Source organism: Symphalangus syndactylus, chromosome 11 (genome assembly GCF_028878055.3).
Source record: "Symphalangus syndactylus isolate Jambi chromosome 11, NHGRI_mSymSyn1-v2.1_pri, whole genome shotgun sequence".
Taxonomy (NCBI): Eukaryota; Metazoa; Chordata; class Mammalia; order Primates; family Hylobatidae; genus Symphalangus; species Symphalangus syndactylus.
In genome coordinates, this window is record NC_072433.2 from 100757602 (window position 1) to 100778558 (window position 20957).

General features: G+C 42.2%; 1 long non-coding RNA gene across 1 annotated transcript in view; it reads right to left on the bottom strand.

Moving 5' to 3' along the window:
- The window catches only part of LOC134731849 (uncharacterized), a 37985-nt gene extending 20905 nt beyond the window's left edge, over window positions 1–17080 (bottom strand). Inside the window, exons 1-2 of the long non-coding RNA XR_010114484.1 lie at window positions 16544–17080; window positions 12179–12310 (exon numbers count right to left, since the gene is read on the bottom strand). This is a non-coding gene — a long non-coding RNA (uncharacterized lncRNA). The remainder of the gene's footprint in view (window positions 1–12178; window positions 12311–16543) is intronic.
- Between the last annotated feature and the right edge of the window lie 3877 nt (window positions 17081–20957).

The window sequence follows — 20957 nt, forward strand, 5'->3', positions numbered from 1 at the left end:
ATCCTTTTCTATCCCTTCTGCTGGACTTTTTGGTGAGAGATAATAGCCTGCTTGCCTCCCTAAACCTTGTCAGCAAGGGGCGCAGAGGAGAATCAAATCCTTTTTTGAAGTCATAGGCATTTTGCAAGAGAAAGTCTGGTGCTCTAAGAAAAAGATGATTCTAACTAAAATATAATTAAAGAAGCAAGAGAATTAGAATGGCCATTATTTGGAAGTTGGGGGAAAGACCAAAGAGAGCAAATGAAGACTAATGGTATAATGCTACTCCAAAGCTGAGTTTCTAACATTGCCTGAATAATACATAAACTTGTAATTAAGATTTAAAATGATGCTTGTGGGAAATGTTCTTTTGGGCCAGAAGAATTTAATATTTCTTGTGGTCATTAAAAGCAAGATGAGCAATCATTTTTTCACCCTCTATTGGAAGTAGGAGAGCAGTAACTTAAACCACAAAGAAAGTGCTAAGGTATTTAGGAGGAGGAGCTAAAGCTGTGGGAGTGGTGTTAGAATGATAGAAATTCCAGACTGATAAAAGTCTTGGTTAGTCCCATAGGCTGAAATACATGGCAAAACCCAAAAAAGTTGTGACTCTTTGGTGTGTGTGGAATAGAGGGTGGGAGAGAATCGAATTGGAGTATTGAACTTTTAAGTTTTTTTTTTAATGAAAAGTTGATCTAAACAGTTTTTGGCCTACCAATCTACATTTCTTGAGCATAGATTTTAGGTTTGAGATTTTTGCCTTGAAAGGTGAGACTATTCAAGCTGTCTGGACTGAATTCTGTGAAATAATTTTGTGTGTGGACCCTAAGTGGATCCCAATTCACCACTGTCAGGAGGGTACAGGGTGAGTTGAAGAGTGATGGAGATTGGAGTTGTAAAAATCAACCAATCACCCACCTATTTTAATATACAAAGAGCCAGAATAAATCAACCAATCACCCACCTATTTTAATATACAAAGAACCAGAATAAATCAACCAAAGTTGCAGAGGTAATTAATGGTAGAGTTAGAGCTTGAATTCAGGTTTCCTGATTCTGCACTTAGGGTCCTGTCTGTTCCACACAATGTAGCACAGAGATGATTTCCACCAGAGACACTGTTCAGTGTAGGAATCATCATCTCTGTCATCAAAAAGTATTCGGTGGTACCTTATTGGCTTCTAGTAAATAGTGATGCTGTGCATAAATGGAGAGAATTATAGACACATTTTTTTGTTTTTTTTTAAGCTACAGATATAGAGCATAAAATTTATTGATTTCACTAGGCTGCAATATAGTTCTATATATTGTCAGTAAGAAAGAACATTGAGAACTTTTCTCCTTCAGTTTTGTCTGAAAATGTCTTTATATTACCCTATTCTTTAATGATACTTTGGCCACATTTAAAATTTTCTAATGGCACTTCTTTTCCCTCAGCACTTCAAAGATGTTATTGAGTTATTTTCTTCTGCTGTTAGTATTGTCTGCTATCAGTCTGATTACTGTCACTTCATAAATAATTGATAGCTTTACTCTAGCCTTTTCACTTTTTGTCTTTGGTTTCTTTGCAGTTTCACCATGAGGGTTCAGTTTTGGCTGTGTTAATTCTGCTTGAAACCCATTGCAATTCCTAAAACCAAGGTTTTGTCTTTCACCAGTTGTCAAAACTTCACAGCTGTGATCTCTTTCAGTATTGCCTCTTTCATTTCCTCCATTCTCTCCTTCCCCTTCTCTTATCAGGCATGCATTGGAGCACCTCATTTTGTCCTCCATTCTGCTTAATGTCACTTTCATGGCTTGTGTCTCTCTGTCTGTTCCCGCTTCATCCTTGATCATTTTTCTCAAATCTATCTTCTGCTTGCCTGGTTTTCTCTTCAGATTTCTAATCTGCTACTTTACCCACACATTGTGGTATTCAGTTCCCAAAGTTCTGTTACTTCAACAAATATGTTTGTCCTGTTGTTTAGATGGTGGGAGAGAGTTTTTCCTAATCCACTCTTCCCCCGAAAGTGGGTTCCTTTGGGGAATCCCAACTATGTGTAGAGTCTGTTCCCCTCCCCTGCCTGGCTCAGGACCCAGGCTCATCTCTGATCTCTTCATGGCTGTTAAAATGAAAGTCTCTGTCATTGACCTCTCATCCTCCATTTCCTCGTCTCACTGAAGTTTCAGCTGCCATTTACCATTTCACTCACTGGGAGAATGCTATATGAAGGTGAAGTCAGTGATTGAGCTGATGCATCCACAAACCAAAGAACACCAAATATTGCCAGCAAAGCACCAGAAGCCTGGAGAGAGGTATGGAACAAATTCTCTTTCATAGCCTATCTTAGCTCATCTGTACGGCTATAACAAAATGCTGTAGACTAGGTAATTTAAAATGAACAGAAATTTATTCTCATAGTTCTGGAGGCTGGGAAGTCCAAGATCCAGGTGCTAGCAAACTGTCTGGTGAGGTGCATGGTCTCTGTTTGCAAGGTGGTGCCATCTTGCTGTATCTTCCTGAGAGGAGGAACACTGTGTCCTCAAATAGAGGAAGGTAGGTCCAAAGGGCAGAACACCACTTGACACCTCTTTTCTAAGTGTCTTAATCCCATTCATGAGGAGGAGCCCTCATAACCTAATCACCTCTTAAAGGCTGCACTTCTTACTGCTATGACATTGGCCATTAAGTTTCAACACCTGACATATTCAAATTATAACATGCCCCTTAGAGGGAACCAACACTGCTAACACTGGGTTTCAGGCTTCTAGTCTCCAGAATTGTGAGAGAACAAATTTCTGTTGTTCTACGTCACCCAGTTTGTGATTTGTAATGGCAGCTTAGCAAATTAATTTAAGTAGGTAGGTAAATAGGAAGAAAGGTAGATAGGAAGATAGGCGGATAGGTAGGTAGAAGTCACCAGCTTTGACTTGCATTAAATACAGTAAAACCATAGTGGCCATTGGTACCAAAAGATATTTTACACAACCTTATTTTCCTTGCTAACACCTGTCTAGTGGTCCAGAGTTCAGTCAGGCCCACTGGACATGCAGTTACAGGCTGGGTGTGGGAGCAGCAGACAATTTCTATTTCTCAAACACTGTTAGAAAATTGTTACTAAAACATCGTGGACTAAGCTCTCATTAGTTCAGTTATTGCCGAGAATGAGCATTCAAGTGCTGCACTTTGGTATGGCTGATGAGCAGAGACAGCCAATATTGACATGGCAGTGGGAGAGGAGTGGTTATGAGGATGAAAACTTACTGTTTCCAAGTAGGTCGACTGTCACGAAACTTGACCTTATAAGGCCAGCAGCTTCTGGGTTTGGGAATGCTGCTTTCCTGTTGTGGGGGAATGGGCAGTGTTGGGAATCTATATCTTGTCTGTCTTACAGAAATCTCTAGGGACTCCTTGCAATTTCCAGGGAATTTGGTTGTATCTTCCTTAACCAGAAAACCAACTTGCTGTAGGAAATTAATTAAATAAAAATACTCTTGTATCTGTTTTTCATCTTATTAAGCACTGGAATCCCCAATAATGTGGGCTGAATTTGTCCCAAATCTCATTCATTGCTGACTTTTTCTTATTCCAATTTAATTTTGGCTCAGATTCTGATGTTTTATTCTGTCCCATGGTTGTGATGTCTTTCCTGCCCTAGGGCCTGCTGTAGTGTGTGTGTTTTCTGACTTTTTGGCTTGGATGCTTTCAAAGGTAGTGCATCTTTGGCTTATTCTGCTTCAGCATTATTTGTGTAGGATGCCTCACCCTCAGGCACCAAGCCCTGGCTGACCCAGCTGGCCTTGCCCTGTCTTCTATGTAACAATGTGAAAACTGAAGATCCCACTAAGCACCAAGGTAGGATAAACATGAAATTTCAGTGTGGTGCCCAATTACCTTAGACTGATTCTTCAAGGGAAATGTAAAGAAATGGCTCCATGATCCTTGACCTCCTTACCCACTTCAAAGGTTGAGAGAATAGAAGAGGGAGGGTTTGCATGGAGGTTTCTATGGAGAGACCTGTTGCTGTGAATGCCTTTCTTTTCACGTTAAGCCCTGTGAGAGTGGTATCCACAGGTGCACTCAGAGAAAGGTAACATGCAGGCCACTGTATTTAAGAACCACTGTACACTGGGGTTGAGATGGAGCAGGGGCCCTTCTTAAGGGCTTGTGGGAACTCCAAGCATGAAAATGAATAAAAATCTTGAGTTTCTTCCAGGGAATTCTGGGCACCTACCTAGTTCTGAGAAGTAAATGACCAACTTCATAAGCAAGAAGGTAACAGTACCTTAAAACAATAGCCAAGGAAGTTACAGTTAGCATATATTTGGCTCCCTATAGAAACTAAAAATAATGTCTTAACATATGTCTCTGAGTTATTTTTCAGAAACCCAGACCCCGCACCATATGCATCTGCCAGTGCATAGACCTCAGATGAGGAGGAACTGAGAACTGGGCTCTGACCACTGTTCTTTGTTCTAAATTTCTTCCTGAGGTGCCTGAAGTTTATACCCATGAGCCAGAGCTCACAGTCTTCTGGTGATCCTAAATTTTTAGACAAAGCTTTGCCTCCTTAACCAATTGCAAATCAGAAAATCTTTGAATCCACCTATGACCTGTGGGCCCCTGCTTAGAGATTTCTTGCCTTTTTAGGTCAATCCAATGTATAACTTCCATGTATTGATTTATGACTTTGCCTATAACCTCTGCCTCCCTGCCTTTAAAAACTCTTACCTGGCGATGTAGGGTGGCTCACGCCTGTAATCCTAGCACTTTGGGAGGCTAAGGTGGGAGGATCACTTGAGCCCAGGAGTTAGAGATCAGCCTAGGCAACATAGGGAGTCCCTGTCTGTACAAATAATAAAAAAATTAGCCAGGTGTGGTGGCACACACATGTGGTCCCAGCTACTTATGAGGCTGAAATTGGAGGATCACCTGAGCCCTGGAGGTTGTGGCAGTGATTGCACCACTGCACTCCAGCCTGGGTGACAGAGCAAGTCTCTGTCTTAAAAATAAAAAACAACTCTGACCTGTAAGACATCAGGAAGTTCAGGTCTTAAGCATTAGGTGCCTGATTCTCCTTGCTTGGCACACTGCAATAAATGCCTCACTTCTTTCACTGCAGTCCCAATGTCAGTGTTTGGCTTTGCCTTGCCAAGCAGGCTGACCCAAGTTCAGTTTGGCAACAGTAGGATGCCAGTCTGAGAAATTCTGATGTGGAAATAAGGGCCAGATCAGTGCAGCCTTGGGATCAGTCTGCTCTCAAGAGTTGTCAGGGCAAATGATGTCTCAGTGTGTACTGTGGATGAGATGTGACCCATGTAGGAGAGGGAACTGGCTTAGCATGTTCTATAGGCCTGCCCAGAAGGGCAGAGGGACCAAAGCAGCAAACCCAGGGAGGAGACATCTGATTATCGGAGGCTAACAAAGAAGTCACAGGGCATGGAAGGGTTAGAATGGTGTGACCAGGAGTGAGGTGCTTGTGATGTGAGTTCTCTTGGTGGAATTTTCATAGTCTATTGAAGTTGAATGAAGCAAAAAAGTATTCTCTAAAATCCTGGGGATTTTAGTTAAAGCTAAAAGGATAAAGTACAATGGCACACTCTGCCCCTCCTGTCTGCGTTTATCAGCTCAGGCACAGAGCTCAGAGACAGCGGCACCATAGCATCTAGAAGCAGACTTTACTCTTCCCATAAATTTATCTTCCCACATTTTCCTGCCTTTTAGAAGCCTAAAGATACCTCCTTCTTTGTCCTTTTCTCTATAGGATTTATGGATCTTTGTTAAAATACTATTTAAACAAGACCCCTAAGCTGCTGCCTTGAGAGAGAAATACTTTTGGACTGACACCAGTCCCACATCATGGGTACAGCACATGTTAATAAACTTCTGTTTTTTTTTTGTTAATATGACTTGTTTTCAGGAAAGTGTCTCAACTAAGAACCTAAAAAGGAAATTATGTTTTCTCCCCTGAAACATATTCCATGAATGTGAGAAAGATGTGGTTTAAATATTCACCAAGTCCAAAGAGCACAAGGCTCACTTAGTCAGAACCAGTTCAAGTGAGACCTTCCCCACAACCTTCTGCCAGGGTTGTTGGGAACCCCAGAGGGCTGTCCTGTTTCACTGCTCTGTCTTCCACAGCTTCCTCATGGTGAGGGAGATGTGTTTTCTCCACCCTTCACTAGGTTCATGGCTGAGGCCCCATAACAAAGACAGATTAACAAGAGAAAAGCATACAAATTTAGTACAAGTTTTATGTGACATTGGAGCCTTTAGCAATGAAAATTGAAAAAAAAAAAACAGGTAAACTTGTATATTTTTATGCTAGGTTTGATGAAAATGTTGTGGGGAAGTATGATTGGACAAAGAGGATAAGACCTAATGGTGACAATTTGGGGGATCTTAGCAAATCCTGTCTGCCCAGATTCCTCTTGGCATCTCTGTGTCTTTGAGGGTAAGGATGTTAGTTTCCTTCAGGTATAGGGTAGTGATGTGATTCGGCTGTGTGTCCCCACCCAAATCTCATCTTGAATTGTACTCCCGTAATTCCCATGTGTTGTGAGAGGGACCCAGTAGGAGATAATTGAATCATGGGGGTGGTTCCCCCATGCTGTTCTCATGGTAGTGAGTAAGTCTCATGAGATCTGATGGTTTTATCAGGGGTTTCCGCTTTTGCATTTTCCTCATTCTCTTTGCCTACTGCCATCCATGTAAGACAGGACTTGCTCCTGCTTGCCTTTTGCCATGATTGTGAGGCTTCCCCAGCCACATGGAACTGTAAGTCCAATTAAATCTCTTTCTTTCATAAATTGCCCAGTTTTGGGTATGTTTTTATCAGCAACGTGAAAATGGACTAATACAGTAAATTAGTACCAGAGTGGGGTGCTGTTGCTGAAAAGATACCAAAAAGGTGGAAGTGACTTTAGAACTGGGTAACAGGCAGAGATTGGAACAGTTTGGAGGGCTCAGAAAAAGACAGGAAAAGGTGGGAAAGTTTTGAACTTCCTAGAGGCTTGTTGAATGCCTTTGACAGAAATGCTGATAGTACTATGAACAATAAGGTCCAGGATGAGGTGGTCTCAGATGGAAATGAGGACCTTATTGGGAACTGGAGCAAAAGAGACTCTTGTTATGTTTTAGCAAAGAGACTGGCAGCATTTTTGCCCCTGCCCTAGAGATTTGTGGAACTTTGTACTTGAGAGAGATGATTTAGGGTATCTGGCAAAAGAAATTTCTAAGCAGCAAAACATTCAAGAGGTGATTTGGGTCCTGTTAACAGCATTCAGTTTTAAAAGGGAAACAGAGCATAAAGGTTTAAAAAAGTTGAAGCCTGATAACATGATAGAAGAGAAAATCCCATTTTCTGAGGAGAAATTTAAGCCAGCTGCAGAAATTTGCATAAGTAATGAGGAACCAAATGTTAATCACCAAGGAAATGGGGAAAATGTCTCTAGGGCACATCAGAGGTCTTCATGGCAGCCCCTCTCATCACAGGCCTGACCGTGGTTTCATGGGCCAGGCCCAGGATCCCCAAGCTGTGTGCAGCCTAGGGGCTTGGTGCCCTGCATCTCAGCCACTCCAGCTGTGGCTGAAAGGGGCCAATGTAGAGCTCAGGCTGTGGTTTCAGATGGTGCAAGCCCCAAACCTTGGCAGCTTCCAGGTGGTATTCAGCCTGCCAGTGAACGGAAGTCAAGAATTGAGGTTTGGGAACCTCTGCCTAGATTTCAGATGTATGGAAATGCCTGGATGACCCAGGCGTAAGTTTGCTGCAGGGGTGGGGCTCTCATGGAGAAACTCAGCTAGGGCAGTGCAGAAGGGAAATGTGGGGCCAGAGCCCCCAAACGGAGTCCCTGCTGGGGCACCGCCTAGTGGAGCTGTGAGAAGAGAGACACTATCCTCCCGACCCCAGAATGGTAATGGTAGATCCACCAACAGCTTGCACTGTGCACCTGGAAAAGCCACAGACAGTAAACACCAGCCCATCAAAGCAGCTGGGAAGGAGGCTGTACCCTGCAAAGCCACAGGGGCGGAGCTGCCTAAGGCCATGGGAACCCACCTCTTCAATCAGCGTGACCTGGATGTGAGACATGGAGTCAAAGGAGATCATTTTGGAGCTTTAAGATTTGACTGCCATGCTGGATTTTGGACTTGCATGGGCCCTGTAGCCCCTTTGTTTTGGCCAATTTCTCCCATGTGGAATGGTATTTAGCCAATGCCTGTATCCCCGTTGTATCTAGGAAATAACTGTCTTGTTTTTGATTTTACAGGGTCATAGGCAGAAGGGACTTGACTTGTCTCAGATGAAACTTTGGACTGTGGACATTTGAGTTAATGCTAAAATGAGTTAAGACTTTGGGGGACTGTTGGGAAGGCATGATTGGTTTTGAACTGTGAGGACATAAGATTTGGCAGGCACTAGGGGTGGAATGATATGGTTTGGCCCTGTGTCCTCACCAAAATCTCATCTTGAATTGTACTCCCATAATTCCCACGTGTTGTGAGAAGGACCCAGTGGGAGATAATTGAATCATGGGGGCAGTTTCCCTCATTCTGTTTTCATGGTAGTGAATAAGTCTCGAGATCTGATGATTTTATCAGAGGTTTCCACTTTTGGGTCTTCCTCATTCTCTCTTTGCTTGCTGCCATCCATGTAAGATGTGACTTGCTCCTCTTTGCCTTCTGCCATGATTGTGAGGCTTCCCCAGCTACATGGAACTTTAAGTCCAATTAAATCTCTTTCTTTCATAAATTGCCCAGTCTTGGGTATGCCTTTATTAGCAGTGTGAAAATGAACTAATACAGGTAGGCACATCTCACATGAGGTTTGTATGGCCTACTTGAGAGGAAGGTCAGAAAACTGTTTTATGACCTGCTTTAGGGGAAGAGGGCAGGGAAAGGTCATAGAGTGACCTTGCTGGGTTTTGCTATTTTTTCAAATGTCAAAGTGCCATATTTTATGCTTGTGTGTCCTGAAACCCATCATGACCTTAAAGAAACAGTCAACTTGTTTCATCAAGAGATAAGGTGAGGTATGTTCATCAAATATAAGGTGAGGTATATTCTCAAACTACTTCTTGCTAAAAGGAAAATGACTTTATAGTCAAGCCTAGACAACAGTTTTTATTATAGGACATTCTCTTTATTGTTTTATTGGTTTAGAAAAGACAATTTGTTCCTGGCTAACATGGTGAAACCCCATCTCTACTAGAAATGCAAAAAATTAGCTGGGCGTAGTGGTGGGCGCCTGTAGTCCCAGCTACTCAGGAGGCTGAGGCAGGAGAGTGGCATGAACCCGGGAGGCAGAGCTTGCAGTGAGCCGAGATAGTGCCACTGCACTCTGGCCTGGGCGAAAGAGCGAGACTCCGTCTCAAAAAAAAAAAAAAAAAAAAAAAAAAGACAATTTGTGAGGGTAGGTAAGTTTATGCTGTGATAACAAATTAATCTCAAAGTCGCTGTGCCTTAATATAACTTATTTCTTCCTCACGCTACGTGTTCCTCATGGGTTGGCAGACTGCAGTTCCATACAGGAATTCAAAACAATAGAGGCTCCACCATCTTGTAACTGCAGCAAGTGGAATATGTGCCAATGATACTAGAAACTTGCATGTGGAATTTTCCCTACCTTAGCTAGGAAGAGATACAATCATTGACTCCCAAGTTGTATTGATTAGAACTCCTCACTGAACCTCATCTAATTGCAAGGGGGCTGGTCGTGGTGGCTCACACCTGTAATCCCTGCAGTTTGGGAGGCCAAGTTGAGCAGATGGCTTGAGCCCAGGAGTTTGAGACCAGCCTTGGCAACATGGTGAAACCCTGTCTCTACAAAAAGACACAAATTAGCCAGGCATGGTGGTGCGTACCTATAGTCCCAACTACTTGGGAGGTTGAGGCAGGAGGATCACCTGAGGTCAGGGAGGTCGAGGTGGCAGTGAGCTGTGATCATGCCACTGCACTCCAGCCTGGGCAACAGAGTGAGACCTTGTCTCAAAGAAAAAAAAATGCAAGGGGGCTGGGAAGTGTAGGAAAAGAAATGTATTTGTTGAGCATTATACTCTCTGCCACAACACATTATCCCAATATCACCTCAGTTAATGTTAATTTGTAACACGTAATACTGATCAGTGGGCAGAATTGTTTTTAAAAAGGGGAAATAATATATTTTACACAATTTAGTGAGATATTTTTGTAAACAAAAGTTTTAAAGATCACTTAAAAAGCAATATAATGAGTGGTTACATTTATTTTCAACCATATGCTGAGGATAAATTTTAAAATCACTTTCTTAATATTATACAGGTACTTAAGACCTGAGATAAAGTATCCATTGACAGCATCATACATAGATAGATTCAGAAAGATATCTGTCTTCCAACAACTAAGGCAGAAGTGAAAGTGTTGTACTCTAGAAACTATGAGCCTAGAAAAAAAGCAGCACTTCTAAATTAACTTCATTCTATATATTTTTAAGTTTATAAAGCAAACTAATTATAAGGACAAAGCAGACTAATTACAAGGACAGTTGTAATTATAAGTACATAGTTGACTACTTTACCAATAATTCTTAAGTTCAAAAATGGAAGTTATCCTTAAGAAACTTGTTATCCTCTTCTCATAAGATAAAAGGTAAATATTGTCTTGAATTCATGCTTGCATGGTTTATGAAATGAATGAAAGAGACTATAAAAGAGACGTCTAACAAATTGATTTCAGGTGACAGCAATATGTATTTAAGCATTCTAGAATCTGCTTAAGTTCACCTGAAAAAAGTAAGGTTATGAGCCACACAATCTCGTATTGGCTGTACACTGTCTTGAATTTTTGCTCCTGCTGCACTTTAGATTGCCAAGTCCTGCCCCCATAAAATGATTATAAACACATAGGCAGGAGTCAGGCTTCATCTAGTTCAATCGTCTTTTAACCCCCAGGAGCCCTAGCCCTAGCACTGTCCTGAGTGTCGAGCAAGCCCTATTCTATTAACATTTCTGAGGTATTTGCAGTGGTTGCTACTGACAATTTTGACAAAAGCAGCAGCCTGTGCAGCCTCAGCCATTTTGGATAATGAATAAATTCCTAAATAGGTAGTCAAATTGATTGCCCATTAATTTAAAAATGCCAAAGTGGCACATATTTTTGTTATCCTTCTCTTCTCCCTTCTCATCTCACACTTATCTTCACATATATCATGCATTTTAAATATTTGCCCTCCTGAGTAACTTTTCTTAAAAGTCAGAAAGAAGTGAATATTTTCAATGATGACTTAGCAAGGTTTTTTTTTTTAATTGTGAGGTACATAAAAAGATCCAAGTATGTTTTAAAATAAAAATAAAACTATGTGATTTCTCTAAGCAAGATAAATCACATTTGATGCAAATCATCCTGTTCACGTGAACAAAAAGCCCCTTTTTTATTTATCAATTTTTAAAATTTACCAACAAATCTATGCTTGTTTCATTTGAATGATTTGAAAAAAGCTTATTTAGAAGAATCTAAGTGTCACTGGTAGAGGGTCGGGACTGCAAGTTGTCCAGGTTCTTGGCATTTTGAACAAAGAATTGGACAAAACGCTCAGCAAAGCAAAGAAAGAATGAAGCAAAGAAAGAATGAAGCAACGAAAGAACCAAAGCAGGGATTTATTGAAAACAAAAGTATGCTCCACAGTATGGGAGCAGGCCCAAGCAGTGGCTCAAGGGCCTTTTGGAAACCCCCAAAAGTTTCCCATTGACAACTTCATGCTCACCTCGTGTAAATGAAGTGGTAGCCTGCAATCAGTCTGATTGGTTGCAGAAAGCAGGCAACCAGAGGCTGAAGTGAAGTTACAAAGGTCACACTCTTGTGCAAACATCTGATTGGTTGCAAAAACCAACCAAGCAGAGGCTAGGGTGAAGTTACAGGGTTATACTTCTATGCAAATGAAGACTCGGCCCACAATCAGTCTGACTGGTTGCAGACAGCCAGTTTCCCATCTGCAGTGCAGAAAAAGTCAAAGGGAGTAGCCTCTGGTCCTTTTGTTACTTAAGCATGGAAAGTTAGTGTTTACCTTTCAATTCAGTTCTAGGAAGTCAGCGTTAAACAGCCTTAGGTTCCCTGTCTCCAGACCCTATTATCCTGCCTCATCATTCCCTTGAGAGACATCATCCCCATAAATCTTTACGGGAGACAGAGGAACTGAAGGTCTTTGTTCTGTAACTGCTTCATGCTGACTTGGGGCATAGTCCCTACCTGTTGGAGATCCCGGAACTCTCAGCCCACTGTCTAGTGGAGACAGGGTGCTTCTTGATGGTGGGGGGGTGGTGCCTTCACCTGGAGCTGGCTGGAAACCTTGTTGCATGATTTTCTGAAACTTGATGGTCTCTAGGCAAAAGGAAATGAATTCGGTTAAAAAATTTAATGGGAATTTTGGGAGTGGATGCCTATGCTGTCAGGAATGTTTGTTATAGAAATAAAAAATTCTGCTTAATTACTACAAAGGAAATGATTCCATCCATTTGGAAGAAGGCAATTAAACTGCAAAAATAAAAAATGGCTACTATTATCCAGCCTACAGTAACTATGCAACAAAGACACCAAGGAAAGTTGGTAGGCATTTACTTATCTTTTGGCTGTCTTCTAAACAGGTACTTCAGGGCTTCCACAGGTTCACAGGTGTAGTGGATGATGGGAACTTCAGATTCCTGATCTGGGGCTTCTGGTATCTCTGGCTTGATCCTTGACAGATGTATCCAACTATCTAATCCTACTACTTTGACCGCAGAAGACGTGGCCAGTGTTACTGAAAATGGTCCCTTCCATTTGAGTTGTAAGTGTTGAGCAGGTGATCCCTCCTTCCATGTTTTAACAAGTAACTTATCTCCTGGCCTGATTTTGGGTTGCTGGTTAGTTCACAGTGTGGGGATCCTTTGAATTCCAAACTTTTGTAAAGCCTGTTGAAATTGTCCTAGGTTGACTAGGTATTTTACTAAACCTGCTGTTTCTGGGTCAGTAATTAAATCAGCAGTTAAGAATGGCCTTCTATATAACATTTCGAAAGTGTTTATATTAATTTTTGCTCTAGGGGTATTATGGATCCTTAAGAGGGCTACAGGTAGTAAGCTGACCCAAGTTTCTGATGTTTCCTGACATAGTTTAGCTAATGCTAATTTTAGAGCTTGATAGCCCTTTCTACTTTCTTGGAGGATTGAGGCCTCCATGCTGAATTCAAATAGTATTTTATTCCAAGAGCCTTAGCAACCGCTTGAGGTATCTCGGAGATAAAGGATGAACCATTATCACTTTGGAGACTCTGAGGTAACCCAAACCGGGGGATTCTTTCTTTTTTTTTTTTGTTATTATACTTTAAGTTTCAGGGTACATGTGCACAACATGCAGGTTGGTTACATAGGTGTACATGTGCCATGTTGGTGTGCTGCACCCATTAACAAATCATTTAGCATTAGGTATACCTCCTAATGCTATCCCTCCCCCCTCCCCCAACCCCACAACAGTCCCCGGTGTGTGATGTTCCCCTTCCTGTGTCCATGTGTTCTCATTGTTCAATTCCTACCTATGAGTGAGAATAAGGGATTATTTCTTTTAAGAGAAACTTTATAACCTCATTAGCCTTCTCCATTCTGGGAGGATAAGCTTTGACCCAACCAGTAAAGGTATCTATTAGCACTAACAAAAACTTATGTCCTCTGTAAGCTGGCATATGTGTGAAGTCTAATTGCCAGTCTTCCCCTAGATAAGTTCCTCTCCTCTGCACTGGTTGTATTAGAGGAGGTATTTTGTTTCCTGGGTTAAGTGCACATAGTGAGCAGGCTTGGCAGACCTGCTTAGCCACTGAAGCTAGGTTAGACCTGGTAAAGAGCTTATTTACATGGCCAGAGTTGCATCCCTCCCCACATGGAAAGAGGCATGCAGGGCTTTTCTCACTTTCCACTGGACTGTCTGAGGGAGATGTATTTTTGACTCCATATACCACCAGGATCCTTGGTTTTATCCCCTTGGTTCCTTTATTAGCTGTTCTTCCTGTACTCAGGTTCTATTGGGGAACCATAGAAACGGAGCACTGCTAGGATCTGTTGGGATTGCACTCTGAAGGCTGCAGCTTTGTCTTCTCTGTCGGCCTTGCTGTTCTCTTGTGCTATAAGGGCTAAGCTGCTTTAATGCCCCCTACAGTGAATTATACCCACAGGCTTTGGCAGTTGTATTGCTTCTAATCGCTGAAGAATTTCAAGCCCATGCTTTATAAGGGAGTGTTTGCTAGTTAGTAGTTCCCTTTCCAGATTGTAGCATAAGCATGAACCACAAGGAACGCATATTTAGAATCTGTATAGATGTTAAGCTTTTTTCTTTGTCCCAACATTAATGCTCAAGTGAGAGCAATAATTTCAGCCTTTGTGCTGATGTGCCAGGGGGCAGTGGCTGGGCTTCGATAATTGTGTTATGATTTAGTACTGCATATCCAGCTTCATGCTCCCCATTTGACACAAAACTATTTCCATCTGTGAACCAGTCATCCTCAAAATCTGAAAGAGGCTGGTCTTTTAAATCAGGCTGGCTAACATATGTGTGTGCAATGACCTGCTCACAGGAATGATCAGTTACTGGGGCTGTGGTCAGCAATGAAGCTGGATTCAGAGTGTTTCAGGTTTTAAGGGTTACGTCTGGATTGTCTAGGAGCATGGTCTGGTATTTGGTTAACCTTTTCCCCATTATCCAGATGTGTCCCTTTATCTCTAAGACTGACTTTACCTGATGGGGGATTAGAACTTCCAGTGGTTGGCCCAGGGTGATTTTAGTGGCTTCCTCCATCAACATAGCAGTGGCTGCTATTGCCCGCAGGCAACTTGGCCACCCCGAGGCCACTCTATCCAACTTATTTAAAAGTAGGCAGTTGTTCTGGGTTCTGAACCTAATTTCTGGTCTAACACTGCCACAGCTATGCCCCTCTTTTCTGCTATATACAAGGAGAAGGGCTTAGTTAGGTCTGGGATGCCATAAGTGGAAGCTGGGTAAGAGCCTGTTTTAAGTTAGCAAAGGCTTCTCTCATTTTTGAGGTCCATTCCATTAGCTCAATTTCAGGCCCCCTTGTTGCTTCACACAGGGACTTTGCTATGATCCCAAAATGTGGTGCCCATATTCTGCAAAACCCAGCCATTCCCCAGAAAAGAAGGAAGCTACTGCTGGGTGTGGGGGTGCCCCCAGACCACATATGGCTTGCACTTGTTCTGGGGATATTTGCCGGGCTCCAAGTGTTAAGACATACCCTAAATATTGGACCCATTTGAGGGTAATCTGCACCTTCTTTTTGGATACTTTGTATCCCCTGTCTACCATGAAATTCAAAGTTTTTATAGTATTTTGGTCAGAAACCTCCTGGGTTGGGCTACACACAAGAAGGTCATCCACATACTGAAGTATACTCCCATTCCCTATTTACAGGTCCCTCAGATCCCTCCTAAGGCCTAGGCAAAGAAATAGGGCCTATCCCGAAAACCTTGAAGGAGCACTGTCCAAGTGTATTGTTTTTTTCCTGGTACTAGGATTTTCCTGTTCAAAGGCAAAAATGTATTGGGACTCTGGGTCCAGAGAAATGGAGAAAAAAGCATCTTTCAGGTCTTGAACTGAGAACCATTTTGCATCCTGTGGCACCCCGAGCCAGGAGGGTATATGGATCTGCCACTAATAGGTGGATAGGGATGACAGCCTCATTAATTACTCGGAGGCCCTGTACTAACCGGTATTCCCCTGAAGGCTTTAGAACAGATAAGATGGGGATATTGCAGGGAGAATTACAGATTTAGAACAGGTAAGATGAGGATATTGCAGGGAGAATTACAGATTTAGAACGGGTAAGATGAGGATATTGCAGGGGATTTTAAGAGCCCATGGGTAAGTTTTAGCTCAACTATGGGTGCTAGGCCTTTTCTAGCTTCCTGCCTAATAGGATATTGTTTTCTATTGGGAAAATAGCTGGGATTTTTAAGCTGTATTTTGACTGGCACTGCTGTTCTGTCCTTCCCCAATTTTCCAGTATACGATGACCAGTGGGTTAACCTGTTTATTAATGTGGTCTGGGACATTTCCAAGCAGGGAATCAGGTGGAATAGGTGGAGGGTTGTCTACAGTGGAATCAGGTGGAATAGATTGAGAATTGCCCAGAGTGGTTTAGTAAAGAGACTTTGGAAAGTGGAGGGCTCACTAGGTGACCCAAATTTTACCCAGAGCATTCCCCTGGAAAAATTCTGGGCCCATACTAGGGTCCCTGGGGGCTTCCCCCCTTTAGGGCTGCAACTTAGACTGTTGGATGTCTCCAACCTTAGATGGGTGCCAGCACCACTTTGGAATGGTTCTTTCCACCACTGAGGACTTACTGTGAACTTTTCTTAAGGCTTTTCTATCCCACTTAAAGCAACTCTTTCACTCTCTCAATTTAGGCAATAATAATCTCCACCCCCCATGCACCACACAGACCACCTACGACATGCCCAGGCCATTTGACTTGTATAACCTTTTTGCATAGCGAGGTGGGTTTTCTTTCCTTAGCCAGTAGAGTGGGGGAAGGGAAGAATTTAGCATAAGAAAAGAAGGGGTTTAAGTCACCTGAAACGTGTGTGAATTCGCCCTGGATGAGCTGCCACATCCAACTGTGTCACAGGTAGAGTTCTGGGAGTATAACCAGAAATGATAGGAAAGAGTCTTTTCCCCTTCCAGGCAGGGCAGCCATCCCTGTTTGCTTCTTGGCCTTCAGAGAATGCCAGAGAGTGGCCCTTGTCAGTTTCCCTCAATTACCAGGAGCTACTAGGTGAAAGACTGAAAAAGGAGAAAAGGAAACAAAACAAAACAAAATAAACAAACAAAAAACTCAGAAAAAGGGAAAAAGAAATGGGACTCAGAAAAATGAAAATAAGAAAAAGGACTCGGGTCCCTCACCTGAACTGGGCGGTGGCGGTTAGGCGCTTCCACGTGGAAACCTTTCAGTTTCACTAGAGAGTGACCCTGGGCAGAAACTTGCATGAAGTCTCCATGCTTAGGTGCTGTCCACCAAGGGCACTGAGTTGGAAAGGAAGAGAGAGAGAGAAAGATTTAAAAGGGGAAAGGAGAAAAATCCCAAACTTTGGGCATACTTTTCCTCCTGGCTGGCTTGCCAAGATATGTCACTGGTAGAGGGTTGTGACTGCAAGTTGTCCAGGTTCTTGGCATTTTGAAGAAAGAATTGGGCAAAATGCCCAGCAAAGCAAAGAAAGAATGAAGCAACAAAAGAACCAAACAGGGATTTATTGAAAATGAAAGTACACTCCACAGTGTGGGAGCCGGCCGGAGAAGTGGCTCAAGGGTCCGGTTACAGAATCTTCTTGGGTCCAAATACCCCCTAGAAGTTTCCCGTTGGCGACTTCATGCTCACCTCATGTGAATGAAGTGGTAGCCCACAATCAGTCTGATTGTTTGCAGAAAGCAGCCAACTGGAGGCTGAAGTGAAGTTACAAATGTCACACTCTTGTGCAAACATCTGATTGGTTGCAAAAAGCAACCAATCAGAGGCTAGGGTGAAGTTACAAAGTTGTACTTCTATGCAAACGAAGACTCAGCCTGCAATCAGTGTGATTGGTTGTGGACAGCAACCATTCAGAGGCTGGAGTGAAGTTACAAAGTTGCAAATGAATACTCTACCCGCAATCAGTCTGATTTGTTGCCAACGGCCAATTTCCCATCTGCAGCTCAGAAAAGGGGAGGAGTTTGTGAAGGGAGTAACCTCTGTTCCTTTTGTTACCTAGGCATGGAAAGTTAGGGTTTCCTTTCAATTTAGTTCTAGGAAGTCAGTGTGAAACAGCCTTAGATTCCCTGCCTCCAGATCCTATCCTCCTGCCTCATAAGGATGACCTCAAAAGAAAGAGACAGCGGGCTGGGTGCAGTGGCTCATACCTGTAATCCCAGCACTTTGAGAGGCCAAGGAGGGAGGATTGCTTGAGCGCAGGCATTTGAGACTGGCCTGGGCAGCATAGTGAGACCTTGTCTCTACTAAAAAATCAAAAAAATTAGTTGGGCATGGTGCTGCATGCCTGTGGTAGGAAGATAGCTTGAGCCCGGAAGACAGAGGTTATAGTGAGGTATAATCATACCACTGCACTCCAGCCTGGGGAACAGAGTGAGACCCTATCTCAGGAAATAAAAACAAAAGGAAAAGATAATACTGTTTAATTAACAAATACCACAGGTGCTTAACGCTGATATAAACTCTATATAGTAATCTGTAGATTTTCCCCCTGTTTACTTAATGAAGGTAAGATAATTTTGAGAGAATTTTGGATATTAGAAAATGCATTCAGAAATAGGAAATACAACACCACACAGTCCTTTCTGCCTACATACGTGTTCACAACTCCAATAACTGTCTTAAAAAGGGAAGGAAATTAGTCCTTCCAGAGAATTCATTGGTTCCACGTGCCAGGGATGAGGGATCATACAAAAATAGAAAGAATTCGCTGCTGAAATGGGCCACACCAGGGCTCTAATCCCAATTACATCACTAACCCTATGACTCTGGACAATTACTCAACCTGTTTAAGTCACATTTTTCATTTGAAACCTAGGAATAGGGTCACCGGACAAAATATAGGACATCCAGTTAAATTTGAATTTCACTAAAACAATGAATAATTTTTCAGTATGAAGTATGTCCCATGCACTACTGGCAAAGCCCATAGAAGAATGCAACAGTATACAATAACTTTTTCTCTGAAATTCAAATTTAACTGGGCATGTTGTATTTTTATTCATTGTATCTGGCAACTGTAGGTAGGAATAATAATCCTCACTCTAGCCTTTAGGTGGGGACTCGATAAGTCAATTTTCTAGAGGCTGTACTAAAAGGCTTTGCAATTATTTTGAATCTCATTTAGTATTGAAACAAGTCCAATGAAGAATGGAAAATTATTATCTTCATTTTCCGGATTAGCAAAAAAGGTGAAAATTCAGAAATTTGTCCAAAGTTACATAGTCATAATGGCAGAGAAAAGATTCAAGAGGGAGCTGTTTAACCCCAAGGCCTGGAAGCTTAACTCTGTGACAGTGGTTCTTAAACTTCAGCATGTTTCAGAATCATGATGAGAGTCTCTTAAAACACACATTACTGGGCCCAGCCCACAAGTTTCTGGTTCAATTGGTCTGGAATAGGGCCCCATAATTCACATTTTTCACACATTCCAGGTGTCACTGAGGCTGCTGGTTTAGGGACTAGTTTGAGAACTGCTGCCTTCTGCTGTCCTGTGGTGTGCCATCAGTGCCAGTGCTTGGCACATATAAGTGACAGCCTCATGATGCCACTCATTGTGAGCCACCAAAGAAATCATGCCCACTTATCACTTATTGGCTTTTGAAACATTGTTATGAAGCAGAAGGTAGTAATGAAAATATGAAACCCCATGAGCAGTACTCCAAAAGTCCTGATCTTTATAAGGCCATGAATGCCTTTCCTGCTTCCTTTTCTGACTTTGGAGAGCTTCTCTCTAGTATTGTCCTTGAAAGAAGCACCGTTCCCTAGAGATAACCAGTAATTGGAAGAAACACCACTTGGAAGTAATCAACACATAATTTTATTTAGTCCCTCCCTGTTTCTTGAAAATTTATTCAATGGGGAAATTTTTCTCTGGCACCTGAATAAAGATTTGGGCAAACTCATGACTTTCCTCCTTTTAGCTGACAGTCCAAAGGTCACTTTAAGTCTCATACACATACACACACACACTGCCCACTTTAGAAATTAGACCATCTAGCCTCCCAGTTAACACACCATTTCTCTCCTTTCACCTAAAATTTCTTTCAAGAGCCCCAAACTACTGTTTTTTAAATTTATAAATTATTGTCACACTATAAAAATGATATTGATACTGATACCATTTCTAGCATGTCCAGTAATTTTTAGATGGCAAATAACATTAACAGATGGTCACTGCATCATCATTTGGGGCTGCAATATTGTTAAATATATATTTGATCTTCCTCCATTTCTTGATGAATAGCTTCTAAAACCCTTGGAATCTCCAGAAAGAGAAGGGTGTCTTTTGTATGCTAATGAGGTAACTGTTGGTAGAGAGCTCTTCTGTAGCTTCAGGATGAGGCTGATCACTGAAGACCAAGTCATGATGAGAGGGTTGGTGACTTTCAGCCCCACCGCCAACCTCTGGGGAGTGGAGGGGGCAACGAGTTAAAGGTTGAGCTGATCATCAATGGCCAATGATAGAATCACTCATGCTTATATAAGGAAGCCTCCAGGAAAACCTGAAAGGCAGTGTTCAGGGAACTAACTGATATCTGAACACACAGAGGGTTCTTGGAGGGTGGCATGCCTGGAAAGGGAATGGCAGCTCTGTGCCCCTGCTCACATACCTTGTCCTGTGTATCTTTCCATGTTGCTGTTCATCTGTATCTTTTGTAATATCCTTTATGATGAATGGGTAAACATAAGTAAAGTGTTTTTCTGAGTTCTCTGAGCTGCCCTAGCAAATTAATAGAGCTTGAGGAGGGGCTTATGGGAATCCAAATTTATAGCTGGTCAGTTAGAAGCACAGGTCACAACCTGGGACTTGTGATTGGCTTCTGAAGTGAGGGACACTCGTCAGACTGAGCCTTTAACCCGTGGGATCTGAAACTATCTCCAGGGAGTTAGTGTCAGAATTGAATTATTGGCCACCTAGCTGGTATCCACTAGAAGAAGCACCATTCCCCAGAGATAACTAGTAATTGGAACTGAAATTCAAATTTAACTTGGTATGTGTGGAAATGTACCCCAACATTTGGTGTCAGAAGTGTTGAGTGACGTGTGAGTGAGAGTAGGAAAAAACCTCCTTTGGATTTTTTCCATATCTTTTATGAGCAGAGTTGGTATTAGGCTCTGAAAAATAATGGTCTTTACATTGCTGGCTTTGGGACCCACAGTTTTCTCAGGAGGTCTCTGTAAACATTCTCCCAGAATCACATAGGCCAGAATTTGATGGTTAAATGCCAGAAGAATGATTGA